Source organism: Myodes glareolus, chromosome X, assembly GCF_982192425.1.
Source record: "Myodes glareolus chromosome X, mMyoGla1.1, whole genome shotgun sequence".
In the NCBI taxonomy this organism is placed as follows: Eukaryota; Metazoa; Chordata; class Mammalia; order Rodentia; family Cricetidae; genus Myodes; species Myodes glareolus.
The window spans coordinates 74,258,555-74,286,514 of record NC_142053.1 but is presented as its reverse complement, the minus strand read 5'-3'; the positions used below and the strand labels follow the sequence as shown (position 1 = coordinate 74,286,514).

The 27,960-nt window shown below is 39.7% G+C and overlaps 1 long non-coding RNA gene across 1 annotated transcript; it reads right to left on the bottom strand.

The window, feature by feature from the left end:
* On the bottom strand, positions 1-23,048 carry LOC146889165 (uncharacterized). The gene is made up of 2 exons (XR_015000381.2): positions 22,762-23,048; positions 1-1,010 (listed from the first exon to the last, which is right to left on the bottom strand). It is a non-coding gene; the product is annotated as an uncharacterized LOC146889165 (long non-coding RNA).
* Between the last annotated feature and the right edge of the window lie 4,912 nt (positions 23,049-27,960).

The window sequence follows — 27,960 nt, the reverse complement described above, 5'->3', positions numbered from 1 at the left end:
CACCTTGGGAAAGAGTTTATTTCAGTTAATAATTTTGTATCATACTCCATCACAGTGATATTAGAGCAGAGACTCAATAATGATTGGAATCTGGAGTCAAAAGCTAAATCAGACCATGGAGGAGTGCTGCTTACTGACTTGCTCCCCATGGCATGCTCAGTTTGTTTTCTTATAAAATTCAGAATCACCATATCAGGGGTGGCATCATACACCATGAATTGGGTCCATTCTCATCCATCAATAATCAAGAAAATGCCCTGCAGAATAGTATGTTGTGGACATTTTTCTAATTGAGGTTCTTTCTTCCAAAATGACTTTAGCCTTTGTGAAGTTTACATAAAAACTAACCACAACTACTGATCCCTTGTTAACTTAATACTAAACACATTATTGTTAAATCATGAACTTTCCCTTCTTCTTCATCCCCAAGAGCTCATATAAATATTACAATAAAAAGTACATTGCAACTTCGAAGCCCTCTAGACTTCCAAACTTTCAGCAATTAGTAGTCCAGTGACTTTTTGAAGTTATTTTAAAATCACTACAAATGACCAATGTCTCTTTGCAAAGCCTTTCTAAAATAGCCAAAGTGGGTTACTAAAAATTCAAATAAATTACATAATTTCTTGATGTAAGAGGGAAGAATCAGAGTACAGTCAAAATCAGACCAAAGCAAACTCAAAATTCAACCGTATAAACATTTCAGTGCTTGTCATCTGAGCACATTCATCCTCTGATTTCCAAAGGGTCTTTGCAGTGACACTTCTCCGGCTTTGTCATCCACAGTAGTTGCAGTTTGTCCTCTGGGTTCAGGTTGGCTTTACTCCATAGAAGCTATTGATCATGGTACTCATGTCTCCAAACTGCTGGGTTCTCTATTGCAACTAGGATGAATCTTCACAAATAGCCTCTCCTAGGCTAACTTTGGAGACTCTGACCCTTTCATATGGTGCCAAACCTCAGTGCTCTGCATGACCAAAAGATGCACATGCCTTCAGAAAAATTATGACCTGGGAAACACATTATCAAGTTTGAGTGTCAGCACAAGATACAGCTTTCACCTACTCTGAAGAAAAGCTTCTGTGTAATGACCCTGAAGAAACACTCCTAGACGATTTTTACCTCAATGATGCTGGTCTCCTCTTAACCACAGCTGATTTTCAGTCTCAGTTAACCAGTATTAATTGTCCCAGAAAAGCAGAATTTAATGCTGATGATTCTTAATTCAAAATATCAACAGCCTAGATTGAGTTATGAAGGACCTCTCTAAGCTTTCATATGAAACTTCTCAAGTCAGGTCTTGAATCTCTCGTCACCCTTGTCTTCCAAGCTCACAAAGAACAGCACATTTATCTCTGAGCATCCAACTGATTTTATAGCCCACAGTTCAAATCATACCACAATCCTCCCTAAAATATATGACCAAGTGAATCCCAACAATACCATCTGGTACCAATAATTCCTGTATTAGTTAAGTTTCTATTGCAGTGATGAAAGAAACATCATGACCAAAAGTAACTTGAGAAGGAAAGAGTTCACTTCAGCTTACAGCTCCATTCCACAGTCCATCACTGAAAATGGTCAGATAGAAACTCAAATAGGACAGAATCCTGAAAGCAGGAACTGGTGCAGACACTGTGAAAGAGTGCTACTTATTGGCTTGTTATCACTAGGTTGCTCAGATTGTGTATTTTACAAGGATCACTAGTCCAAGGGTAGAATTACCCACGGGAAGGTGGGCCCTCCCATATTAATAAATCATCAGGAAAATGTCCTACAGAGTTAACTATGGCAATGACAGAGTTACTAATTCTATGGAGGCATTTTATTCAATGCACAGTCCTTCTTTCCAAAGGACCCTATTGTGGCATGAATAATAAAACCCAGTCAAATATTGAGTTTCAACCCCAAAACCAGAAAGCAAAGCAGTCAAGCCACTAGAGAAGTTTTACCTCTACCAAGGTTGGGTAATGTCAGGAAAAGCAGACTAAACAACATAAGCCTCTCTTTCCTCTCATTTTATATTCCCGCTAGTGCTGGGATTAAAGCTGTATAACTCCCTAGTACTGGGATTAAAGGCATGATCCACCACCATCTGGCTTGTTTTCTGCATTGATCTTGTGTAGCTGAGGGTGGCCTTGAACTCACAGAGATCTATCTTCCTCTGTGTTTCAAGTTCTGGGATTAAAAGTGTGTACCACCACTGTCTAACCTCTAGTTGCTTAGTTTTGTGATTCTGATATTCAGACAAGCTTATTTATTAAAACATAAATATCACTATACCCTATCTTGAATCAAGTTGGCATAAGAACTCTCCAACATGCAAGTACCTTGGGAAAAGTATGTAGAAAATTCTTTTTAGTTTTGTTTTTTTTTTAATGAATTCTCCATACTGATTTCCAGAGTGGCTGCACCAGTTTCTGTTCCTACCAACTGTGAATGAGGTTCCTTCTTCCCCCACAATATTACCAGCATTTCCTATGACTTCTTTTGTTGATCTTAGTCATTCTGACTGGGGTAAGATGAAATTCCAAAGTTGTAATTCTAATACAGTTGTTTACTCAGGGGTCCCCAAAATATTAAACTGGAAACCATAATATATACATAGAAGATCTAGCTCATTTATAATTAGGTTATTTGTTTCCTTGGCTCTTTGTTGAGTTCTTCGAAAATTCTGTATATTAATCCCCTGTCAGATATACAGCTGTCAAATATTCTCTTCCAGTTTGTGGAACTACTTGAGAGGGAATGAATACATTTTTTTTCACTTTAAAATATACATGAGCTCTAGTGATCCATTGTCAGAATGTTATGGTTTGGACATAGAAAATAGTAAATACGTTAAAACTTTTCTTCCAAAGTCTTCTGAGGATAAACTATAACCTATTAGGTCAATGTTTTATCACAGCAACAGAGTAGCAAACTAAGACAATGAAATTATATATTAATAAGCTATTCAGAACTGTGCCTTATGTAGAGAAATTAGATCACTTTGTGTGTATTTTGATGTAATAATTCATTACTAGGCCATCTCTACTTTTATGTTATTCCTGGCTATCATGAGGTGAAAAGCTTTGTTCCACCATGCACTATAAGACAATTTAGACTTTCCTCAGGCTCCAAATGCTGGCCTTTTCAAGAAACTGTGGGTTCAATCCTCAGAATACATCAGCCAAAATCAATTATTCATCTTTCATATTTCTCTACTGAGGTATTTTGTCACAGTGATGATAATTTGGCTATAACAGATGAATTTCAGGCATAAATCAAATGTATGAATACATTACTTGAATAATTTATTAATATTGTTTTGTGTTTTAACATATAGTCTACTCAGAAGAATGTTTCTTGTGAAGAAAAAAAAGATTTTGTACACTGTTCCTAGAATAATGAATAGTCTAAATTCTATTAGGTCAGATTGATGAGAGCATTAGTAAATATTTTACATTTAGTTTTGTTCCAGATTTATAACATTTATTGAAAGTGGAATGTTGAAACACTCAATATAATTTTTAAATTGTATATTTCTGTTTAGTTCTAGCTATAAAATAAATTTACTCACATTGGCATTATTTATTAAGTAATTATATGTTTTTATCTTCTTGATGAATGACAAAATACCAATTTTTAAAATTACAACACTGTTTGTCCTATTAGATCAGGCTTCTTATTAACTAACTCTTACATCTTAAATTAACCCATTTGTATAATTTTTTTTATTTTAACACGAGGTTTGTGGTTTGTTACCTCTTGATTCTTTGGTGGTTTACATGGCATCTGTCTGATTTCTCCTTTTTTCTCCATGTATTCAGTTTAGTTTTCCCACCTAGCTATATTATGCCCTGCCATAGGTCAAAGCAGTTTCTTTATTAACTAATGGTAATAAAACATATTCATTGGTATATGTAATTTTACTATGTCAGTGTTTTTTTAACATAACTTTTTCTTCTTTAAAGCTTATTTACAACTTCAGGGTTTCTATGGTAGCTCTTATGCATAGTAAATCTTTTCCCACCATTCCACTGCCAACCTATATGTGTCTTTAAATCTAATTTACATAACTTGTAGATATCATGTTTCAGTCTATGGAATTTTGCCAATTATTGCTGTGGATTAAAGCATTTAATTCATTTGTGTTTATGACAAGTAGGGATTATAATGTTCCCCTTAAACAATTTGCATGCTAATCTCTGCTGTGGGAACTCCTTCAGCCAATAGCCTTTAAGATGCTGGCCCACTTTGGGCTTGCTCTCATGTACTATAAATACAGATGAAAAAGCATGTGCACGGTCCTCTTGGCTGCTGGATTCGGTTCCAGTTCCCAGAACACACAGAGGACTATGGATCCCTACTGTTTCTGTAAGTTTATCCCACCAAAAATAAACCTTTGTTATATACTCCATTCCAGACTATTGTGGAACCCTTTTGTACTCCAACATATTAGCGTCCACGTCTCCTGAGTCCAGGTCATTGCTGGCTGTCCAGACCCTGCCCAGACCCTCACAGCGTCTTCCCACCACACGCAGCTGAACTATCCCTCTGGGCAGCTGTGCAAGGTTTGGCTCGGATGGCCCACCACAGAGACTTGGCAATTTCTCCCGGGCTGTGCCCATGTGGCTTGGTCCCACCTGCTAAGTGGTTGAGTTACTATCACCGAAAGCATCAGGCTGAGCACCGACTCCCGGAGCAGGAGCGTTAGCCCTGTATCTGGAACACAGGCTTGTTTTCCCAGTTCAGATCTGCGAATGCCTGGCCAGAGCTCTGTCCAGTAACCTTATGGCTCGTGACTACCTGCAAACTCTGGACTCCTTATTATTCTGTCGAACTCAAATGTTCCCTGTATGCTGGTGTGGTGCTCTTAGGTAATTAACTAAATTTGATAGTAATCCTAAGTCTCAGGTGATTGAGGTACTGATCTAGGACCAGCCTTACTGCGGCAGCTGCCACACCTGGCTGGCCTATCAGGATTGTTTCACATACAATTTTCTGAAAAATATAATGGAGGTCATTTAATTTGATCAATAAATAAATAAATTAAAAAAATGTAGACAAACCCCAAGATAATTGCAGGCAATATCACCATCTAGAAACATTTTTGAAACATTTTTGTTTCTACTGTGGATGGAATTCTGCAAGAGCTATATGACCTACTTGATATATGTATGTATGTATGTATATATATATATACAAATATATATATATATATATGTATATATATATATATTGACCATGGTGGCTAATATCTTTATTCTTCATATTATATCCTTAAAGAAATGGTTTGATAACAGAGTCATTAAGTGAGAAACTTTTAGGAAGGACACGGTCTTCAGCTGGAAGGATTCATAATATTGCAAATGATAACCTCAATTTGACAGGCAAAATTCAATCCATGTCAGTTGGGTTATGAAAAAATAACGACATCTTGAGTTTTGCAGGAAAATGGATGGAACTAAAAAAAACATTATTTTTAGTGAGGCAACCCAGACACAGGGAGACAATTATCACATGTACTCACTCATAAGTGGTTTTTAAATATAAAGCAAAGAAAACAAGCCCACAAATCACAACCCCAGAGCATTTAGACAACAATGAGGACACTAAGAGAGACATACATAGATCTAATCTACATGGGAAGTAGAAAAAGACAAGATCTGAGTAAATTGGGAGCATGGGGACCTTGGGGGTGGGTTGAAGGAGGGAGGGGAGAGGCAGGGAGGGGAGCAGAGAAAAATGTAGAGCTCAATAACAATCAATAAAAAAGGTACAGCGAGATTATCTTAAAGGATTCATTTTATTAACACTGACAATCAAAATCTGTTAAAAAGTTATGATAAGCTAGCAAATAAAACATCCCTCCAGGAAGGCAATCTACTTGCCATCTGCCTTGAGAAGATATCATTAATGGAAAAATTAAAACCTTAGAATCACATGTGCAGAATGAGAACCAAAAATTAATTAATTTGATGAAGTAACTCACGATTCTGGTGACATGAGACACAATTGCTCCTGGTAGCACTGATCTATTCCCAAGAGAATGCTGGACACCAAAGATTCTCCACTTGGAGCTTGTTTTCTTCTTGGTAAAACCGGTCTTTAGGCAAAGAACTGCCCCTGCCTTGACTAATGATAAAATGCATGGTGTCCAGACTGGACAAGCAGGATACAATCAAAAAGACTGCCAAGCCTTTCTAAGACAAGGTAAGATGTTTTTTTTTCAAATTTTCCTGCCTCTGAAAATTACTCAGAGGTCTGTCAGTTACTCTAGGCCTTAATCGAAGTTGGTTGCTCCAATCTTGCAAATGAGATCTTGGGTTATTGCCCAGGTAGCTGGTTGAGTCTGTTATTTCTTGCACCTTTTAGAAGTTGCTTGATTGCACTTCTTGTTTACTCAAATAATGTTTTCCTTCTCAGGTCTTTGATAGGTTTGAAGACTAGGTAGTCATAGTTATTTTACAATCATGACTTAGCCAAGTCATTTTTAATACAAGACTGAGACTCCTTAGATAGGATGACTATTAAAAACTTAACATATGTTTCTTGTTTGATATTGTTCATACTGGTTGTAATTCTAATTTTATGTATGTTTTTGCCTCTTCTTTTCCCTGGATGAGACTTGAAATTTGTTCTTATTGTATATAGATTGATATTAGGTTTAGAACTCTTCTATTTAGACAAAATGGGGAGGTACTTTGGTAACTCCTTCAGACAATAGCCTTTAAGATAATGGACGATTGCTGAGCGGTGGTGGCACATGCCTCTATCCCAGCACTCGGGAGGCAGAGGCAGGCAGATCTCTGGGAGTTCGAGGCCAGCCTAGTCTACGAGAGCTAGTTCTGGAACAGGCACCAAACCTACAGAGAAACGTTGTCTCAAAAAACAAAACAAAACAAAACAAAAAAAGATAATGGACCACATTGGGTGTGATCTCATGTATCATAAATGCAGATGAAAAGCACGTGTGAGTATCTTGGCTGTTGGATTCAGTTCCAGTTTCCAATGTATGCAGAGGACTATGAATTGCTACTCATTCTATGAGTCCCCCGCCAAAATAAACAAACCTTTGTTATACTATAGTCTGGGCTATTGTTGAACTCTTTTATATGCCAACAAATCTCTAAACCCTGTAAATACTAATGTACATGTTGTGGTGATTGGCATGTTAGTATTGGATACTCAGTAGACTGTAGAATCATCAATGAGACAAGTCTCTGGATGTGCTTGATAAATTATCTATTAGGTAAACCACTGGATGGTGTAGGAGGTCTTTCTGTATTTGTGTAGCTTTCATTAGTTATTAAAGAAACTGACTTGGCATAGTTGATAGGGTGTATCTCAGGTAGGTGGGGAAGACAGAACAGAATTCTGCGAAGAAGAGCAGAGTGGCAGATGCCATGGTTCTCCTGCCCGAGAAAGATGCTGGTTAGACTCTTGCTCGTAAGCCACAGTCAAGTGGCGATACACATTATTGGAGATGGGTTAAACTAATATGTGAGAGTTAGCCAATAAGAGACTAGAGATAATGGGCCAGGCAGTGTTTAAATGAATACAGTTTCTGTGTTTTTATTTCGGGCATAAGCGAGCTGTGTGGCCAGGACAAACAAAGGGCCTGTGCTCCCTACAACAGATTGGTGCCTCAACATGGAGTTGACTAACTCCATGTAAAACCTGAGATGGTTTGAAAAGTAATTCTAGACACACAGAAAAAAAACAGAGTAACACAACTTTTTAACGTTTTGCTGTCTGCTGGCAGCTTGCCACAAAGAAATTTTCCTGATTCAGCAGCAGGAAAAAACTGGCAGTTTTAAAATGCTGGCTTTCTGGGCTGTGTCGCCAGTGCAACTTCTGTCTCTTATAGAAGATGGGGTTTGTGAGTAAAGAGCTACTGTGTGCCTGGAAGGAGGGGGACATTGCACACTGCAGCTCAGAGGCACAAGTGACTCAGAGGCACAAGCAGCTCTGCCATGCTAGTGATACAATGTGCACAGCTCAGAGGCACAAGCGGCTTCAGCATGTTAGACTCGGCGGGGCAAGCAGGCAGTACCCCACCAGCATCTGGACATGCTTTTGAGGGATTATCTAGATTGCATTATATGAAGACATTCCCTTTTCCCTGACCATGGATGGTATCATTCTACGGACTGGAGTTTTAAGTTGAATAAAAAGTCAAAATAGAGGGGAACACTAGCATTCATATCTCTCTGCCTCCAGACTGTAGATACAGTATGACAAGAACTTTAAATTTTTGCTACCACACCTTCCCAGTCATGACTAACTATATCTCATGGAACTCAAAATAGAAAATTTATCTGATCATTAGATGTTATTAGAGATAACCGCTTTGAAAATTTTTTTTTCAGTAGGCCTATTTGGATCACCTAATGCTATAGAAATGGAAAATACTTCATGATGCTAGTCAGTCTGAAAAATACATGGGTACAGAAGAAAGGTAAAAAATAAATGTTCTTATTGGTTTTGAAAATTCCAATATGGTACCATTAGTTAAAGTGTGTGATTAACAAATAGAAAGTATGTAGACCCTGGGAATGGTAGTATCCTCAAAAGAATACATAATCAATTGTCCATTATCTTTTTTATTGAGACATGATCTCACTATGTAACCCTGACTGGCCTGAAACTAGCTATATAGACTAGCCTGGCCTCAAACTCACAGAACTTCTGTCTCCTAAGTGCTGGAATTAAAGGCATATGCCACTATACCTGGCCTTTATATTTTTGCTTTAACTTAGTGAGAATCATATTAAATCTGTAGCTTACTAGATTAATAAGATAATAAATGTGGCCTTGTTGCAAGATATTTTAATCACACTGTGAACTCTGAGATTATTATTTACTGCAAAATTCTTTTTTTAGTTGTGGCATTTTTCAGTCCTATTACACCCCTTTTAAAAATTAAATAAAATCAGCCATAGATCAAGAGGCAGGGCAAGCAACCAGTTGGAAAATGTGAAAGAAATTGACATTTTTTTAGATAAGTACCATATACCAAAGTTGAACCAAGAACAGGTGAACAATCTAAATAGACCTGGTAGTCGCGAAGAATTAGAAGATGTTATCAAAAACCTCCCGACCAAAAAAAGCCCAGGACCAGATGGTTTCAATGCAGAATTCTACCAGAACTTCCAGGAAGAGCTAATACCTATACTCCTTAATGTATTTCACAATATAGAAACAGAAGAGTCATTGCCAAACTCTTTTTATGAAGCTACAGTTACTCTGATACCAAAACTACACAAAGACACAACCAAGAAATAGAATTACAGGCCAATCTTACTCATGAACATCGATGCGAAAATTCTCAATAAAATACTGGCAAACCGAATCCAAGAACACATTAGAAAAATCATCCATTATGATCAAGTAGGCTCCACCCCAGAGATGCAGGGCTGGTTCAACATATGCAAATCTATCAATGTAATCCATCATATAAATAAACTGAAAGAAAAAAAACATATAATCATTTCATTGGATACTGAAAAAGCATTTGACAAAATTCAACACTCCTTTATGATAAAGGTGTTGTAGCGATTGGGGATACAAGGATCATACCTAAATATAATAAAAGCTATTTACAGCAAGCCGTCAGCTAACATCAAATTGAATGGAGAGAAACTCAAAGCCGTTCCACTAAAATCAGGAACACGACAAGGCTGTCCACTCTCTCCATACCTCTTCAATATAGTGCTTGAAGTTCTAGCAATAGCAATAAGACAACATAAGGAGATCAAAGGGATTCGAATTGGAAAGGATTAAGTTAAACTTTCGTTATTTGCAGATGATATGATAGTGTACATAAGCGACCCCAAAAACTCTACCAAAGAACTCCTTCAGTTGATAAACACCTTTAGTAATGTGGCAGGATACAAGATCAACTCCAAAAAATCGGTTGCCCTCCTATACACAAAGGATAAAGAAGCAGAGAGGGAAATCAGAGAAACATCACCTTTCACGATAGCCACAAATAGCATAAAATGTCTTAGGGTAACTCTAACCAAGGAAGTGAAAGACCTATTTGACAAGAACTTTAAGTCTTTGAAGAAAGAAATTGAGGAGGATACCAGAAAATGGAGAGATCTTTCTTGCTCTTACATTGGGAGAATCAACATAGTAAAAATGGCAATTCTACCAAAAGCAATCTATAGATTCAATGCAATCCCCATCAAAATCCCATCAAACTTCTTCGCAGAGCTTGAGAGAACAATAATCAACTTTATATGGCAAAACAAAAAAGCCAGGATAGCCAAAACAATCTTATACATTAAAGGAACTTCTGGAGGCATTACCATCCCTGACTTCAAACTCTATTACAGAGCTACAGTATTGAAAACAGCTAGATATTGGCATAAGAACAGAGAAGTCGACCTATGGAATCAAGTAGAAGACCCGGATATTAACCCACAAACCTATGAACACCTGGTTTTCGACAAGGGAGCTAAAGGTATACAATGGAAGAAGGAAAGCATCTTTAACAAGTGGTTCTGGCATAACTGGATGTCAACCTGTAGCAGAATGAAAGCAGATCCATATCTATCACCATGCACAAAACTCAAGTCCAAATGGATTAAAGACCTCAACATTAATCTGACCACTTTGAACCTGATAGAAGAGAAAGTGGGAAGTAGTCTACAAGAAATAGGCACAGGAGACCACATCCTAAGTAGAATCCCAGTAGCACAGACAATAAGAGAATCGGTGAATAAACGGGACCTACTGAAACTGAGAAGCTTCTGTAAAGCTAAGGATACTGTCTGTAAAACAAAAAGGCTACCTTCTGACTGGGAGAAGATCTTCACCAACCCCTCATCAGACAAAGGTCTGATCTCCAAAATATACAAAGAACTCAAGAAACTAGACACTAAAACTTTAATTAACGCAATTAAAAAATGGGGTACTGATCTGAACAGAGAATTCACAGCAGATGAACTTCGAATGGCCAAAAGACACTTAAGGTCATGCTCAACCTCCTTAGTGATCAGGGAAATGCAAATCAAAACAACTTTGAGATATCATCTTACACCTGTCAGAATAGGTAAACTCAAAACCACCAAGGATAGCCTATGCTGGAGAGGATGTGGAGTGAGGGGAACACTCATCCATTGTTGGTGGGAATGCAAACTTGTGCAGTCACTGTGGAAATCAGTATGGCACTTTCTCGGGAAACTGGGAGTCAACCTCCCTCAGGACCCAGCAATTCCACTCTTGGGAATATACCCAAGAGATGCCCTATCATACTACAAAAGCATTTGTTCAACTATGTTCATAGCTGCACTATTTGTAATTGCCAGAGCCTGGAAACAACCTAGGTGCCCCTCAATAGAAGAATGGTTAAAGAATGTGTGGAACATAAATACATTAGAGTTTTACTCAGCGGTAAAAAACAATGACATCTTGAATTTTTCATGCAAATGGATGGAAATAGAAAACGCTTCACTGAGTGAGGTAACCCAGACCCAAAAATAGGAATATGGTATGTACTCACTCATAAGTGGATTCTAGCCTTAATTAAAGGTCTTTGAGCCTATAATTCGTGATCCTAGAGAAGCTAAATAAGAAGATGAACCTGAAGAAAATCATATAGTTATCCTCCTGGATATTGGAAGTAGACAAGATTGCCAGGCAAACTTGGGTGCACGGGGGGGGGGGGCGCGGAGGGGTGGAAGTAAGGGGAGAGGGCTAGAGAGAAAGGAGAGGGGGAGGATTGGGGATAGCTTGGAGGAATGGGATGGGGGGAGGGAGGAAGGATGGTTATGGGAGCAGGGAGGTATATATCTCAACTAAGGGAGCCATTTTAGGGTTTGCATGAGACTTGTTTCTGGAGGGGTTCCCAGGCCCAAGGAGAGGTCCCCAGATTGTTCCCTGGGCAGCAGAGGAGAGGGTGACTGAATTGTCTTGGTCCATAACCATACTGATGAACATTTTGCATATCACCATAGAACCTTCATCTGGCGATGGATGGAGATAGAGACACACATTGGAACACAGGACTTAAATCCCTAGGTCCAAATGAGATGCAGATGGAGGGAGAACGTGAGCAAGGAAGGCAGGATCAGAGGGAACCTTCATCCAATGATGGATGGAGATAGAGACAGAGACCCACATTGGAGCACTGGACTGAGCCCCCAAGGTCCAAATGAGGAGCAGAAGGAGGGAGAACATGAACAAGGATGTCATGACTACGAGGGGTGCGTTCACCCACTGATACATGGGGACTGATCTAATGAGAACTCACCAAGGCCAGCTGGACTGGGACTGAACGAGCATGTGATCAAACCGGATTCTCTGAATGTGGCTGACATGAGGGTTGCCCGAGAAGCCATTGACAATGGCACTGGATCTTGTTTCGTGTGCATGTACTGGCTTTTTGGGATCCTAGTCTGTTTGGATGCTCACCTTCCTAGACCTGGAGGGAGGGGGGAGGACCTTGAACTTCCCACAGGGCAGTTCAAGGAAACCCTGACTGCTCTTAGGACTGGAGAGGGAGGAAGAGAGGGAGTGGGGGGAATGGGAGGGTATTGGGAGGAGGGGAGAAAGTGGAAATTTTTATAAATAAATATATAAGTAAATAAAAAAAGAAAGTAAGCAGAATTGGGAAACTATCGCTTTTGATTCTCTCTGACTTCATTATCCATAGTAGGGAGGAAATGAACCTAGATAATGAATAGGAAAACTGTATTATCTGGTATTGTTACTTTTGTAACAAGTGTTACTTTTGTTGACTACATTTTTCCTCTGTATTCTCCCACCTTGTCTCACTTAAATAAACCATGAAAGCAATAAGTAAAAAAAAGAATGCAAATATATCCATATTTATCACCCCAAATTCAAGTCCAAATTGATGAAAGACCTAAACATAAGTCCATCTACACTGAACCTCATAGAAAAGAAAATGGTAAGTTCCCTCAAATGCATTGGTACAGGTGACCACTTCCTAAATATAACACCAGTAGCACAGACACTGAGAGCAGCAATTAATAAATGGGACCTTGAGACACAGAATGTGACTGCACAGAGTGGACCAACAGGTGAGTGACCAGCTCCCCCAGCTGAATAGCCCAGTCTCTAGGACCTAGTCCCTGGGGCAAATCCTGGATCACTCTCCCACCTGCCTCAACTGCACTAGCTAGTCTTTTGGCAAGCCTCCTGCAGGCAGGCTGCTCCAGTACCCCTTAATCTACAAGAAATCTACCCCTGTAATCTACAAATCTCACTAATCCCCAAAACCACCAATCCATCAGGACCTCAGCACTCACTGAGAAATAGACAGAGTGCACAGAGTAATCCAAGAGCAGCTCCCTGAGACACAGACAACAATTACAAGGATTAAACCAAGAGGCCAAAACACTGTCTACAACAATTGGAGGAAAAGGTGGGTAGGTTCTAATGCAAGGACACATTCAACAACCTAAACAGCAATATGGCAACACCAGAACCTAGTGGTCCTGCAATAGGAAGACCTGAATATCCTAACCAAAAAGAAACAGACAAAAGCTATCTTAAATATAGCTTTATGAAGATGATAGAAATCCTCAAAAAAGAAATGAAAAATTCCCTTAAAGAAATAGAGGAAGATAAAAAAGCAGACTGAGAAAAGAGTAGGACTGAGCCAGTGACCTGGGCCTGAGTGGGCCTGGGACAGTGAACTTTATGAGAGCAGGAGTGGATCCAGACCAGGGTCATTTGCCCAAGAAGGACTGGGCCAGTGACCTAAGCCAGAGCAGGCTTGAGGCAACAAACTCCATGGGAACAGGATGAGCCAGCTACCTAGGCTGGAACAGTGAGCTCCACAGAAATGGGAGTGAATCCAGACCAGGGACATTTGCGGAGACAGGACTGAGCCAGCAACCTGGGACAGAGCAGACATGGGACAGTGAACTTCATCGGAGCAGGTACAGGGGAGCAACCACTGAGAAAGTGGGCCAGAGCCAGAGACCGTGTGAATCCAGCTGTGAATCTGGGACCTTTGAGGGAGTAGACCTGAGCCAGGACCCGTATGTTCTAGGTCTCCAGAGCTCCTTTTGGTCAATTGCTGCCTCATCTTTTAGAGGGATCTGAAACCTCTCTCCCAAAAGGAAACAAATTGGAAAGTTTGCTGGCTTGTCAACTCTGAAGGCAAGTCTAGTTAAGATGTCTTCCAGTATGACACATAGAAGAGGTCATACCCAACTGTGAATCTAATATCCAGGATCCATGTGACATGTTATTGAATTCCTCTGGCTGTTAAAGTGTATGAATGTATGGTGGCCATCCGTGAATTTTTTTATTGTGTTTCTCTTTGCATATGTGTGTGTGTGTGCATGTGTCAGTAAGTCTTTCTATGTGTTTCTATCAGCTTTGTTTGCCTGTGTTGACTGATGGATTTCTCTGGTGTGAGACCCTCCCTGAACCCAGATTGAGACCTGTAGTCCCTCTTGTTGGAGACCCAAATCTTTTTGGCTCTGCCATATATCCCAGAGAAAGCCAAAAAGCCTCATCCTCTCCCAATCCAGAAGCAGAAGTTCTTGCTTGCTTCATTGTTTGGTTCCTGCTCACAGTCAGCTTTAGTCCCTGTGTGAAGGAGAAGATGAATCAGGTCTCTCATCCAGGTTCTTGGGCCATCTATGTGGAATGCACACAATGAGGCAGATATAGTTCCCCCAAGTGAACATTTCTTCTGCTCCACTTGGTGCCTCTTCTAAGTAGCCCAAGGTAAGGGTAAATGTTTCCCTGGGCTGAGCCCAAAGGAAAATGGAAAGTTCCACTCCTTTCTATTTTGTGATGTATGTCTTCTTTTTAACTAATGATGCATAAAACTCACCATTCTTTGAAAAACAAACAAAGCAAAAAGCAGAAAAATGCCCCCTCACCTGGACAGGGGAATCATGGCCAGACAACACAGCCTGGACAGAATGGATTTTCCCTTCTGTCCATCACTGACCAAGGAGACTTTAAGCAACTTTAGTTAGGTCCATTTTAAAAGATTAAAGACAGTTACTAAAATGATTTCTTTTGTCACACATTTGACCCCAGATATTAAAATAAAGTTATGAAAGCTTAGGTTTTAAAGTATAAATAGGTCCCACTATCTGGAGATTTCTTTGAAAATGTTTATCCGACAGAAGACTGATGGGAACAAGACCTCTTTCAAAAACTGAAAGCCACTGTCACCTTCTCTGATGATAAGATGCAGTTAGACTTATATAGACCCAGAAAAATTTCCATGTCTTACCCTCTGTCAGAAGAATATCTCCTAGCTGAAAGTCCTGCCTCTAATCAAAAAATACAGTTGGGCAATCTCTCAGATTGCTGACAAATATTCCTGGGGTATGGGCAGAAACAAACACCCAGGACTGCTCTGACACCAAGTTCCTTTAATTATTCAACTAACCAGTTCAGTTATCCCTATTTAGATTAAACAATATCCAACAATCCTGAAAACCAAAAGGGAAATTGCAATCTGTGTTGCCTGACTTAAAGAAACAGGCATGCTGGTGCCCTGCCAGTCACCCTGGAATACACCTCTCCTGCCTGTAATGAAACCCAGGACCTCTGATTCTCAAGCGTTTGATACTTCCAGAAAAACAGGTATACACAGTCTTGTACTTGAAAGATGCATTCTTCAGCCTCCCTTGGCAGTGGTGAGTCTGCACATCTTTGTCTTTAAATGAACAGACCCAATAGGCCATACTCCTGGATCAGGCTGCCCAAGGATTTAAAAACACTCAATGCAAAATTTCTGCCCTTCTGTCAAAGCTTTCCTGGGAAAACATTATAAAATGTTCCCTGCTGGACTACTGACGGACTTATAGACCTTGGGCTAAAGAATGTTGCCCAAGAAAGTCCAACTTTGTAAAAGGCTCCCTAGCTTGGCTACATGCTGAAGGGAGGACCAAACAGCCGGTTTCAGAGCAGAGTTGTTATCACCCTTCAGATCCCAGTTCCAAAGGCTAAGAGTTCCTAGGCACAACTGGTTATTGCTGCCTCAGAGTTTATGGAAACAGCAAGGAATCCATACACCAGCACACAGTGGGGATACTAATCCCATAATCTGGATTGAGGCTAAACAAAAGGCGCTTGACACTTTAAAAACAGCTGGATTTGGCTCAAGCCCTAGAACTTTCAGAGATATCTTAAAGCCTTTTTATCTGTTCATGAAACAAAAAATAAAAGGGATTATAACTCAAACTTTAGGGCCATGGATTCTCCCTGTGACATACCTGTCCCAATGATTGTACCTTGCAGTCACAGATGACTCTTCTGTTAGTTTAATGAAAGAAAGCAAACAAGTTAACCCTTTAAGATCTGATACTCACAGCACCCCATAGCACGATTGTGGCCTTGTTCCAAGGAGTACCAGAATGCTGGCTGTCTAATTACTATGTGACCCAGTACCAGGCTCTACTCCTGGCCCACCCTTGAGTCTGGTTGAGAAAGTACCATCATCAACCGTGCTGCCATGCCTAATGACACAGATGCTCATCCATGATTGTCACATGATGAAAGCAGGTTTATGGGAGCTTCATTAGTTACTTTAATCAAAATGATTTGGGCCCAATCCAGGTGCCTCAGCCCAGAGAGCAGAGTTTAATGGTCTGACCCATACTCTCCGATGGGGAAAAGGAAAGTTCACCAGTGTATACATGGACCATCAGTTGATAGATTTTACTATACTAATAGGCATGTCCACAGTATGATCTATAGACAAAGAAGGCTTCTCACTACTGGGAAAGGGGAACATTAAAATATCTTGGCTCTCCAGCCAAGCATAGTTGCACACACATTTAATACCAGCACTTGGGAGGCAGAGGCAGGCAGAAGTCTGTGAGTTTAAGGACAGCCTGATGTACAATATGAGCTACAGGACAGGTAGGGCTGTTCCACAGAGAAAACCACTCTCCAACTCCCCCCCCCCCAAAAAAAATTAGCCCTCCTTGATGCTATTTGGCTTTCCGTACAAATTGTTATCCTCCTTCATTGCTGGTCTTCTGATCTGGCAACCTCATAAATGGTACTAAGACCAGTGGGGCCTATTGATATTCTGTTGACATACCATGACCTGGTGAGACTCCATGGTAAACAAGAAATGAACAGCACAAATCCACAGGTTGATTGATAACACCAGAGGGAAAGATCGTTATCCCAGAAGCAAGTGCAGGACTCTGGTATCTAACCTTCACCAGGCTACTCATCAGGGGTCCACAAAACTTTCTGAGTTGCTAAGACTAAGGCATATACACTTAGATTCGACAGCTTAGTGCAATATGTCTCAGCCAGATGTCAGGCTTATGCTCAAGTGAATCTAAATTAGAGAACCCTTATCCAGGAAGGCTCCAAATGAGAGATCAACACCTCAGTGGTTCTGGAAAAACTGACTTCACAGAGATCTGGCCTACTGGGGGATGTAAAAAAGACGTGCTGGTTTTTATGCACAGCCTTTCCAGGTGAATGCACATGTTTAGCATCCAGGCTGAAACTCTTCAAATGGTAGCTAAAAAAGGTCCCCCCATAGTCCCCTGATTTAGCCTTCCCCTAGCAATGGAGTCAAATAATGGTCCTACTTTCATAGCCAAAACCTTTCCATTAGTAGTTAAAGGTTTAGACATAGTTTGAATTCTTCATTGCATATATAGGCCTCAGAGTTCTGGCCAGGTGAAAACAGTAAACTGGACATTAAAAGAAACTTTCACGAAACTCTCAATAGAATCCAGCAAATAATGGATAGTCCTCCTTCCTTTGTTTGGCTTCAGTCCACTGTACCCTATGAAGTAAAGTATTTAGCCCCTATGAGATTGTTTGGATGATCTCCCCAACTGCTTCCCAGGTTCAGGGACCAGCAGTTGGAAGAACTCTGTAACCATTCTTTTCTCAAGTAACTGCTGGCCCTACAGTCCTCCATACTAGCTATTCATTGATAGATCCAGCTTACCTCTGGATAAGCTTACCTATAACCCACTTCCTCTTATTCAAGTACAGTGATACTCTCTGGATCAATCAAACAGCCAAGGAGGTAGTGAAACTAACCTATAAAAGACCCTGCAAGAGTGAGTAACTCTTTCCACTCCTACAGTTGCAAAGGTAACTGACATGACACCATGGATCTACTGCTCCAAAGTCAAAAAATAGAACCCACTTTTGGTAGATGCTTTTGGACTATGGACCTATTGAAGTTAAGGTTTCATTGGGCCTCAGACCTTTCCACTCTCTGCCCCTCTGTCTCCTTCTAAGTCTTATGTTTTGAAATATGAGTATGAACTATGGGTATGAATCATGGTTCAATCTCCCACTGCCTTCAGGCCTGAACTAGAAAATGAGGAAGACAGATACAGGGAAAGTATTTGTAAATGTGACTAGAGACCAGCAACCCATATTCTATACTGACTTTTACTTGCTGATGCCTACCTGAAATATCTAGCAGCATTGGATAAAAGAAATACATGGGAATTTATCTTTTGAGATAATATACAGAGTTTACCAATTCTATGCATGCCTTGTGGCTAGGGCCCAGTCACCAGAAACAAGCAAGTTTTCTTACAAAAGTTGGGACTGTAAAACTGGGGCTCTTAAGAAAACTACTTTTAAAATATTTTGGCTTTTAGAAATAGGAAAAACCTAGAGAATTAAACTGTATGTCACGGAAAGGGCCACACTGAGGGCAGTTAATCATTCCCAGCTAAAAATTCATCCAAGATTGCTGGTTATGTTTAGATATCTGGCCCCAGTACTACATAGGTTCTGTAGAAATTCCTACTGCTAGTAGCCTTTAAGTTACCCGCCCACTTGGGCGTGGCCTCTTATACTATATATGTCGATGTAAAGCACGCATCCTACCTCTTTTTCAACTGCAGAATTCAGCTGCTGTTCCCCATTCTAGCAGAGGATTGTGACCTGTGAGCCTACCCCTAAATAAATAATTCTTTATTATACTCAATTTTGAGCTAGTGTGGTATTTCTTTAAGCATCCGTCTTCACATAGGGATAGGAACTAACCAGAGTGTTAGCACATTGACTGATGGGGGTAGCCCAAATTAACATTATAAATGGCTAAAACTTGTATAATATCCTAATTTTTAATCTAGGGACTTTCAGATCCCAGCTATTCTGCATGATGGGTTGATTCATCTGGATAGCAACAGTATTTCTGAGCCCCTGAGACCACTTGTTGGCCATGGACCAATTATTTGACTGAATGTTCCTTTTCTGATGTTTTACAAACCATGTAGACAGGTTGATTAGGACCTAAAAGTAATAAAACTATCTGTATTTGGGAAAAACTTATTGATTCTATGCTAATTGATCAGGGGTAATTATTAAAAAAATCTTGTTGGTATTGGAAAAAATCTTCATTAGAAAGAGAAAGAAGAAAGAAAGAAAGAAAGAAAGAAGGAAGGAAGGAAGGAAGGAAGGAAGGAAGAAAGAAAGAAAGAAAGAAAGGAAGGAAGAAAGAAAGAAAGAAAGAAAGAAAGAAAGATCAGATAATTGACATCAGCCCTTATTCTCTTGGTCTCATGGTCCCCCTGGCTAACTACCCTATCTACATTGACTAGGGTTTTAATTCCCATTCTGGTAGGATTGACAGCAGCCCATGTGTCTTAAACTATATGGCCAATAATGTATCAGTTCAATAAAATTAATGGTCCTTAGGACCAGCTACACCTCTTTAGAGCAGGATGAGTACACGATTCAACTCATTCACTAAGACGACTGGGGGATATAACAGAATTCCAGACCTAAAATGTTTTCAGAGTCATGAGCACTGTCCTGACCAACCATTTAAAAGAATTTTATCAATATCGGTACTGGAATTTCTTTGGGAATCATTGTCAGCCCAAGTGATTTAATATCCACACATACACACACACACACACACACACAAAACAAAATAAAAATTTATATGTATACATATATGTAAATACATGCATGTATATTCATGTATATTATACAATATGATTTATAACATATAATCATATATTATATTTGATTGTAATATATAGTATATTTTAGGTTATATTATGTTTTACATGTTATGTGTGATTATAATGTATATGAGTATATGTTGTACAACTTATAATCATATAATATGTGTTATATAGTATGTGTGTATATAATAGATTTATAGCCAAATTTGAAGCAAGCTTTAATTAAAAATAGGCCAAGTGTATGGGCTCTGTCCAGGCCCATCCCTGGATTTTCAGAAGATGACCCTGAATCACGTTTTCCAATGGATTAAGTATGTCCCATCAGGTTTGATCAGATTTAGAAACATAGATCCTGACAAACTTCTGACCTATATCCAATCAAGGGCAAGAGTACATCCTGATGTATTTCCATTATGTGAACCCCCTGCCTATATGTGATCAAGCACATCCCATACAGATGGGTCAAGCAAAGTTGTTTAGGGGAGTGAAAACATGTGGCTTATTGTCTTCCATAATTTCACAAAATATCTAATGCTTCCAGATCACAGGCATTTTTTCAATGGATATCTAAGGCATAGTTATTAAAACTTAAAATGTAACTTTTGCTCTCACATTTCCCCCTTGAGTTGCATCCCTGAGTCAAATCCTTACCTCTGTGATGGGTTCCTGTTTATATTGGGATCTAATAGCCATCAGTTTAATGTTACCCAGACAAGAATTATCAACTAGTTAAGACAACAATGATGCAAGAGTCAACAGCAGTTAGAAGAATCAGGAGAGCCAAAGGCCTTGTGACGGCTGACATCAGAATTATTATCTATAATAAACCTGGAAATGAGAATGGGGAATAGCTATTTACTTCATCTCAGGTCCCCTTTTCTCAAGGGTTATTTTGAGTGCAGCCAGATTATTTCTAATGATTCCTGAGTGGTTTATATAGAAACAACAATTTTATATTATAGCTATATAATAATCTCTCTCTCTGTTGCATAGAGCAGGTTGAGTACCTTACCATACTATAGAAGCGTTCCAGCAAATGAATCTTCCTCTTGATAGATCTGAGTCTACTTGGTTAAAACAGGTATCTTTTCTAGTATGCCAATATGCACTATAGGTAGCTATTTTCTTCCCTACGCCAAGGAGTTTCATTTTGATCTAACATTCCAACCTCTTGGGGGATAAGGAATAACATACTCTTTTCTGTAACTACTTCCTCCTGAAACTAGGATGTTGTTGTCAGGGCCCAGGAAGCTGGAATATTAGTCAAGGGCAAGGAGGGAATTCAGGTAATGGAACATTCATCAGAAGCATCTGGTTCACTGACCCAGCTGAAAAGACAGAGAACATTCACATTAGCTAGACTGGTCCACAGAGCTTTCAGCAAATCAAGGACTCAAAGTCATTTGGTAGTAGTCAGTAGCTGATGTTAGGATGTGTGTGTCAGCCAAGTAGAAATCTACTGAAACAGGTATAGACTAGGGGCAGAAGTTAAAATTTGGGAACTTAAATGAAAATATTACATTTGGAACCTTCAGGCCCATAGTTCTAGTAGTTGGGGGAGGGGAGGAGTTCCAAGACCAGGAGAGAGATCCCATCCTCAGTAATAAACAGATGGGAAAACTTAGGCTGTACTTGTCTGGAATTCTTTTGATCTGTGAAAGTAGATCCAAGTCTTCTGACTCCCAAGATTCTCTGAAGCTTATATGATTTTTTAATTTACAAAATGACATAAAAGTTTTAGATATAATAGCATTACCAATCTGTACTGAAATCCATATTGTAGAAAAAGCAGGTAACAGGAGTCTGTAAAACAGTTGGAGTTGACCCACACCTTTGAGTCCTAGCAAAAGATATATAGTTAGTTTTAAAAGCATGAAGATTTTTCCTCTGTCCAGAGAGGGAAATGTAGTTTGAACAAAGACGTTTTTAGCACATTGAGAAGCACCTTTAAGTCTATACTTAGAATACAGCCAAAAGAAACCTAAAATCTCGAGTTTATGACTGAGCAGTAAGTAGTCAGTGATAAACAAACTTATCAGAACTCCCGTGATCAATTTTAAAACTGAACTTCTGAAATCTTCATGTAATGATAGCATAGGAGGGAAAAGAAATCTGAAACTTTTCACATCTTCTCATACCTTAAACCACTTACTTATACCTTTACGGATTCAATTTATGCCTTAAATAATTTTCTGAGACCCTTAGTGCCAAAGTGACAACAGCACCCAACTGAAGATCAGCCCCAGGCAGCTGAGGGTGTACACTGACAGCAGCAGCATGAAGTTATGGCCACTGCTGCATTTACCCACCAGCTCCCAAGAGTCAAAAGGGACCAGGAGCTGTGAGGACACACTGGTGCAAACAGCTGTGGCCTCACCCTGCAGGCCAGGCCCAAGCTCCTACTGTTCAGACCACCCACTGAAGTCCCAGCCAGCCAGCAGAAGCAGAAGACATCCTGGATGGCTCCAGTGTGCTCAGACACCCAGGGTGATCCAGGCCTCCGTCACCCTGCTGAGGTGAATGTGGCACTCCCAAAGATGACAGGTTCCTCTACCCCACCTGTCAGCACCCCTCTAAGAGGGAGAGCTGGTGACCAACAGTCAACAGGGGTAGAAAATTGTATTAAACCTTTATGTCTACTGATTACCAGGGAACTTCTGTGGTCCTTAGGCAACAGCGGTATGCCCACACATGGCCTTCAGGAGTCAAGTTTGGTTCTGCCTCCTGGGGATTCAGTCTTTATATGGAGACACCAGGGAAACCAAAACAGAAAAAATAAATGAGCCTTCCTAACCGAACGGGCATACAAGCGTAACAGACGACACATAAAAGAAGGAAAGGATGGGCTTACCTGCCAAAGGACTGAGGGCATCTTCCCTGAAAATATGCCATCTTGGGGGTACTGTGCAGCACTGCGAGTGAGAAGAGGAAGATGACTAGAACCTGTTCTGAGCAAAACACAAAAATTACAGCAACAATAGGGAAAAAAGGACTCTGATTAGGAGAGATCAAAACCTACTGGAAGTCCCTGTTCCAGGTGTCAGATATTGTCAGATATTGCCCTAATGGCTTCCTCGTGGGAGGGGGTGAGAAGGTGCAGTCAATGCCTCAGACACCTTCTGGGAGTCAGAAGGCTTACAACAGTCTCATAATTTATTGAACAATGGGGAAAAACTTACATACTCTCCCAGCACCCAGGACTTTTGATCCATTGACAGTTGACCTCTCATGCTCATCTCTCATTGGTTAGGCACAATCAGAACCTCTGACAGCACCTGTTGGTAGGCACTCCGGAAACACAATTAACTTTTATTTCTTAATTGTCATTAATGATTTACAATAACTTAATAGCTTTCATAAGACTAGTATTTGCTGGGGTAGAGCATTGCCCTTGACAAGTTAATAGGTACCACAGTCAAATGTTAATGGGTGACCACAAGTTTCTTTTGCTAGAGATAAGAAGAAGGGCTCTCTTTATATCAAGCAGGAACTTTATCCAAGTCTCAGAGGAAATGGGGGCTTTTGTCTAAATGCCTAACCTTGGGAAAATGACTTTATAGCTTTATCTTTGTTACATTTGGGTCTTAAAATTACAATTTCTCATTGGAATCTTCTTATATTATCAAAATAAAACTATTAACTTAAAAGCAGTCCACAGAGAGACTGGGAACTTTCCTGATCCTTTTAGAGTACACCATTACAGAATTTAACAGTTTCTTATATGACTCAATTTATCAAAATAGGTTAAGGAAAGAGATAGTTATATGGTTGCCCAAAAGCTGTTTCTCATGAACTCTTCATGGCATTAAAGCTAATAACACCTGGGTGACACTTATGTTACAAAATTTGGCTGCCAGCACAAGTACAAGGTACATTCTTGCAAATGAAAACATTGAGACACAGCTTTAATATCTTATTCAAAAAGCATCATTTTTAAATCCTATCACTCATAAACCTTGCTTTCTTACCAGGCCAGAAATTATCATAAAAAAATCTATTCTAAATCCCAAATGACTTGGAGACCTATTGTTTCCTGCTTGGTAGGAATACTCCATGTGGTCACCTTTAATCAATATGGCAATAAAGTCACATGACATCCATCTTCCCCAACTGTAACAATGATGACTCCAAGTTATGTGGCTGCTAAAGATGGCAGCAAGCCATGTGTTGCTTATATCCCAAAATGGAATCATGTCACATGGTTCCTTTAAGAGTACCTATGCACAGGTTTTAACTATCAATCCCCAGTATTACTAGTTTTAAGTTAACTTTTTTCATAGATTGCGGGGCGCCATCCCGTCCAGCAGGAATGAACCCCACCAAAAACGAGAATTCCTTCTCTGGTCACATCTTTATTTGGAGCATTCCCTTGAGGAAAATTGGGGGAAGGGACGATAGAGCAGGGACGAGAGAAAGCTTAGAGAGAGGAAGTAGGGTCCCGAGGCATCTGCTTTTAAACGGTGGAGCGGCTTGAACGCTGTCCTGATTGGTTAATGCCATTCTGCTGGTCTGAGCATGTGCAAGCAAGGGTGCAGGCAGGGGTGCTCAGCCCCACATGGCTACCTCCAAACTGCAGGACCACCTGTGCCTCCAGGTGGCTCCCAACAATAGATTTTATAGATTTTCTAACAATACCCAATAAATTTACAAACTTCAGATACAGAGTGTTCATAAAAACTAATTTTAATTTTTTGACTGTTCTGCTTTGTTCTTTTCCCTGTCACTCTGTCAGGTGGCTCAGACTGACATAGGATATAAAGGAAACTTTCAAATAATCATGTCTGTGTCTAGATAAGGGAGAGTCATAATCCAACTCTAGAGCCAGCTTCCCAATAAAATAGAACATAAAACAATGTTAAAGTTATCCACATCAAAAGACATCTGGATTCCTGTTAACCTGAATACAGGGACCATAAAACCAACCATGACAGCAGTGGTGACTGGTGGCAGTAAAGACAGCAAAAATACCTGCTCCATTCCTGTCTCAGCTCCATGCTTGCAACAAAATTCACAGATACACCAGAAAATACAGACAGAAAATATTTTTCAATCAAACATGAAGACACAACTTTCTCAAGAAATAGACAAAGTTTTCCAACAAGACAAACAAAACTTTCCTCAGGAAACAAACTATACTTTCCAACTGAAACTGGAATCAGACAGGTGGGCAAGGGCTCACTGTATGTGCCGGGGTCCCATCAAACACCCTCCATGCCCCAGATAGAGAATGTACAAAATAGGAGGCCTCTGGAGATCTTGCTGCTTTTCTCAGCTTGGCAGTTCATTAGGGTAATCTGAGAACTGGAAGCAGCCTCAGAGCCTTGGAAGGTCTCAAGGCATGTGCCTCCTGCAGTGGCCTCTCAGCTGTAAAGTTCCCGACTAAAGGTCCATCATTAGAATTTGCATATATGGTGTATATCTTGCTGGAGGCCTCCAGAAAATGTTACTGTTCAAGAATAAGAGCACTACCATAATTTAAAGTCAAATTAGAATCAAGTTTTAATTAAATACTGACCAGGTGAATGGAATCTGGCCAGGTCCATTTCTGGGTTTCCAGAAGATACCTCTGAATCATATTTTCCAGTGATTTAAGTATGTCCCATCAGGTCCTATCAGAGGACAGCTTACATCCTGATGTATATATGACCTATATCTTATCAAGGGAAAGTGAAGACGGAGACTGCTCTTTTATTTCCAGGCCATCCAGACCTGAATAATCATATGGCTTCAAGTTTGACTATTATAAATGACTATCTGTCATGGGAGAAGTGTCTGTATTCTGTCAATCATGTTTTAATTAAATGCTGATTGGCTAGGCAGGAAGTATAGATGGGTCAACCAGACAAGAAGTAGAGGTGGGGCGATGAGAACAGGAGTGTTCTGGGAAGCAGGAAGCTCCCTCCGCAGTTCTGCCCAGACTACCAAAGAAGCAAGATGTGAACTGCCCCGCTGAGAAAGGTACCGAGCCATGTGGCTAACATAAATAAGAATAATGGGTTAATATAAGCTACAAGAGTTAATAAGTAGCCTGAGCTAATGGGCCAATCAGTTTTATGACTTATGGAGATTTCTGTGTGATTTTCTTTGGGGGTTGCTGGCTGTGGCAAACTGGGCAGGACATAAATCTCAACAAGCAGGCCCCTTCATGTTGCAACTATCTATTAGCTTGCAATTTTAAATAATACATTACATTTTTAAGTGAGCTGTATAAGCATAATATCTTAAAGAAGTGTAGAAATATACATGTAACAAAATTGACCTTAAATTTGTATCAATAAACCAAAGTCCATACCAATATAAAGTATTCATTTCTATATCATATCTTCCCCCTTTTTAAAGAACGTATTTTCTATGACCATTAACCACCCAATATCAACCCCCTTTGAATGAAAGCAAACATTTATAAACAATCATTTTGGGAATTCACATGTTGTTTTCTCCAAACTGTTTCCTGCTATTTGTTGGACAAAGTACTTTTAGGGTTCATAGAGACCTTTCCTAGGTTCTTGCTCAATCAAACTACATTAGCCTGGAAGGAATCCACAGGTTTCCATTCTTTGTGGAAACAAAAATCCTCTTTTTCAAAGTAACACATCCTTAGAATCAAATTTTGAACTCAAGGTACCTTTAAAATATATGTTGACTTAGCTTAGCAGCCCCCACAATCAAATTTCCTCTGTAGTTAGCTCATTGACGGTCAAAAAATTAAAAGAAAACAAAATAGTATACATAATCCAGACTCTGTGTATTTTCCAACTTTATGTAGCTTTTTTAACTCTTTTACTTTTTTAATATTTCATTTATTTTTACTCCTTTAATCTATGACTGTCTGTAGTCTTTTTTTTCTCTCTCTCTTCTAAGCCCACGTACATTTATACAATACTGTGACCTATCTAGAAGTCTTTTCCATCTGAATATATCTTATTGTGTATCTGTAATCATTTTCTGACCAGGAGAGATTTTCTTTCTCTTTTTAAATGCTAGGACCAATGCTGAAACTTTGCCCGAACCCCATTCAATTTGATGGAGGTACGGTCACCACCAGCTCCATGATCCATGCTCACAACCTCTAACTCCAGGAACGCAGAGGGTCTATGTTACCAGTAAGCAACTAGTAGCATTCTGTTCACAAACTCCACTTAAGTACTCTATAGCAGGATCTTTTGACAGATCCAGAGCCGTTTGTTTCACCAAAAAGTATGAACCAGAAAACCATCTCTTAAAGAAACTTTGCCTCTGCTTGCAGCCAGAAAACAGAGGCAATCTGAAAAAAATGTAGCTGCCAAGAAGCTCCAATTGACTCCTGTTTTTTTTCAATCAAGACACCCTTTTATAGGCTTTCTTAGGCTTTATGTGGATATTCTTGCCAAACGTTTGAGTACCATTTGCAGATGGAGACTGCTCTTTTGTTTCCTGTCCTTCCATACCTGAATAATTGCACAAAAACTATATTAATTACAACACTGTTTGGCTTATGGCTTAACCATATTTATAACTAACTGTTACATCTTAAATTAACCCATTTCTATAATCTGAGTATGTCCATATGTCTGTGACTTACTTGTTAGGTCCCAGCATCTTTCTCCTTCAACAGTTACTTAGCATCTGCCTGACTGCCTTTTTTCTCCCTGCATTCAGTTTAATCTTCCTACCTAGCTATATCCTGCCCTGCTACTGGTTGAAAAAGCTTCTTTTTAACCAATGATAATAAAAACATAAAAACATATTCATAGCATACAGAGGGAATATCACATCAGGCAAGAGTACATCATGACATATTTCCTGCATGTGAATCTTCCAATCACTTCTGAACCTCCTACTTGCATGTGACCTAGCACACCTGGTACAGATCGGTCAAAGAACTTTGTTGAAAGGAGTGAAAATGTGTGGCTTATTCTATAAACAACAGCCTCCAATATTTGGGTAAGGGATTTGCAGATCAGATCTCATGAGATTTCATGGATCTCTAAAGCATAGCAATTAAAATTTAAAATGTAGCTTTGGTTCTCATGTTATATACCCGCAGCTGAGGATTTGAAATTAGGAACTG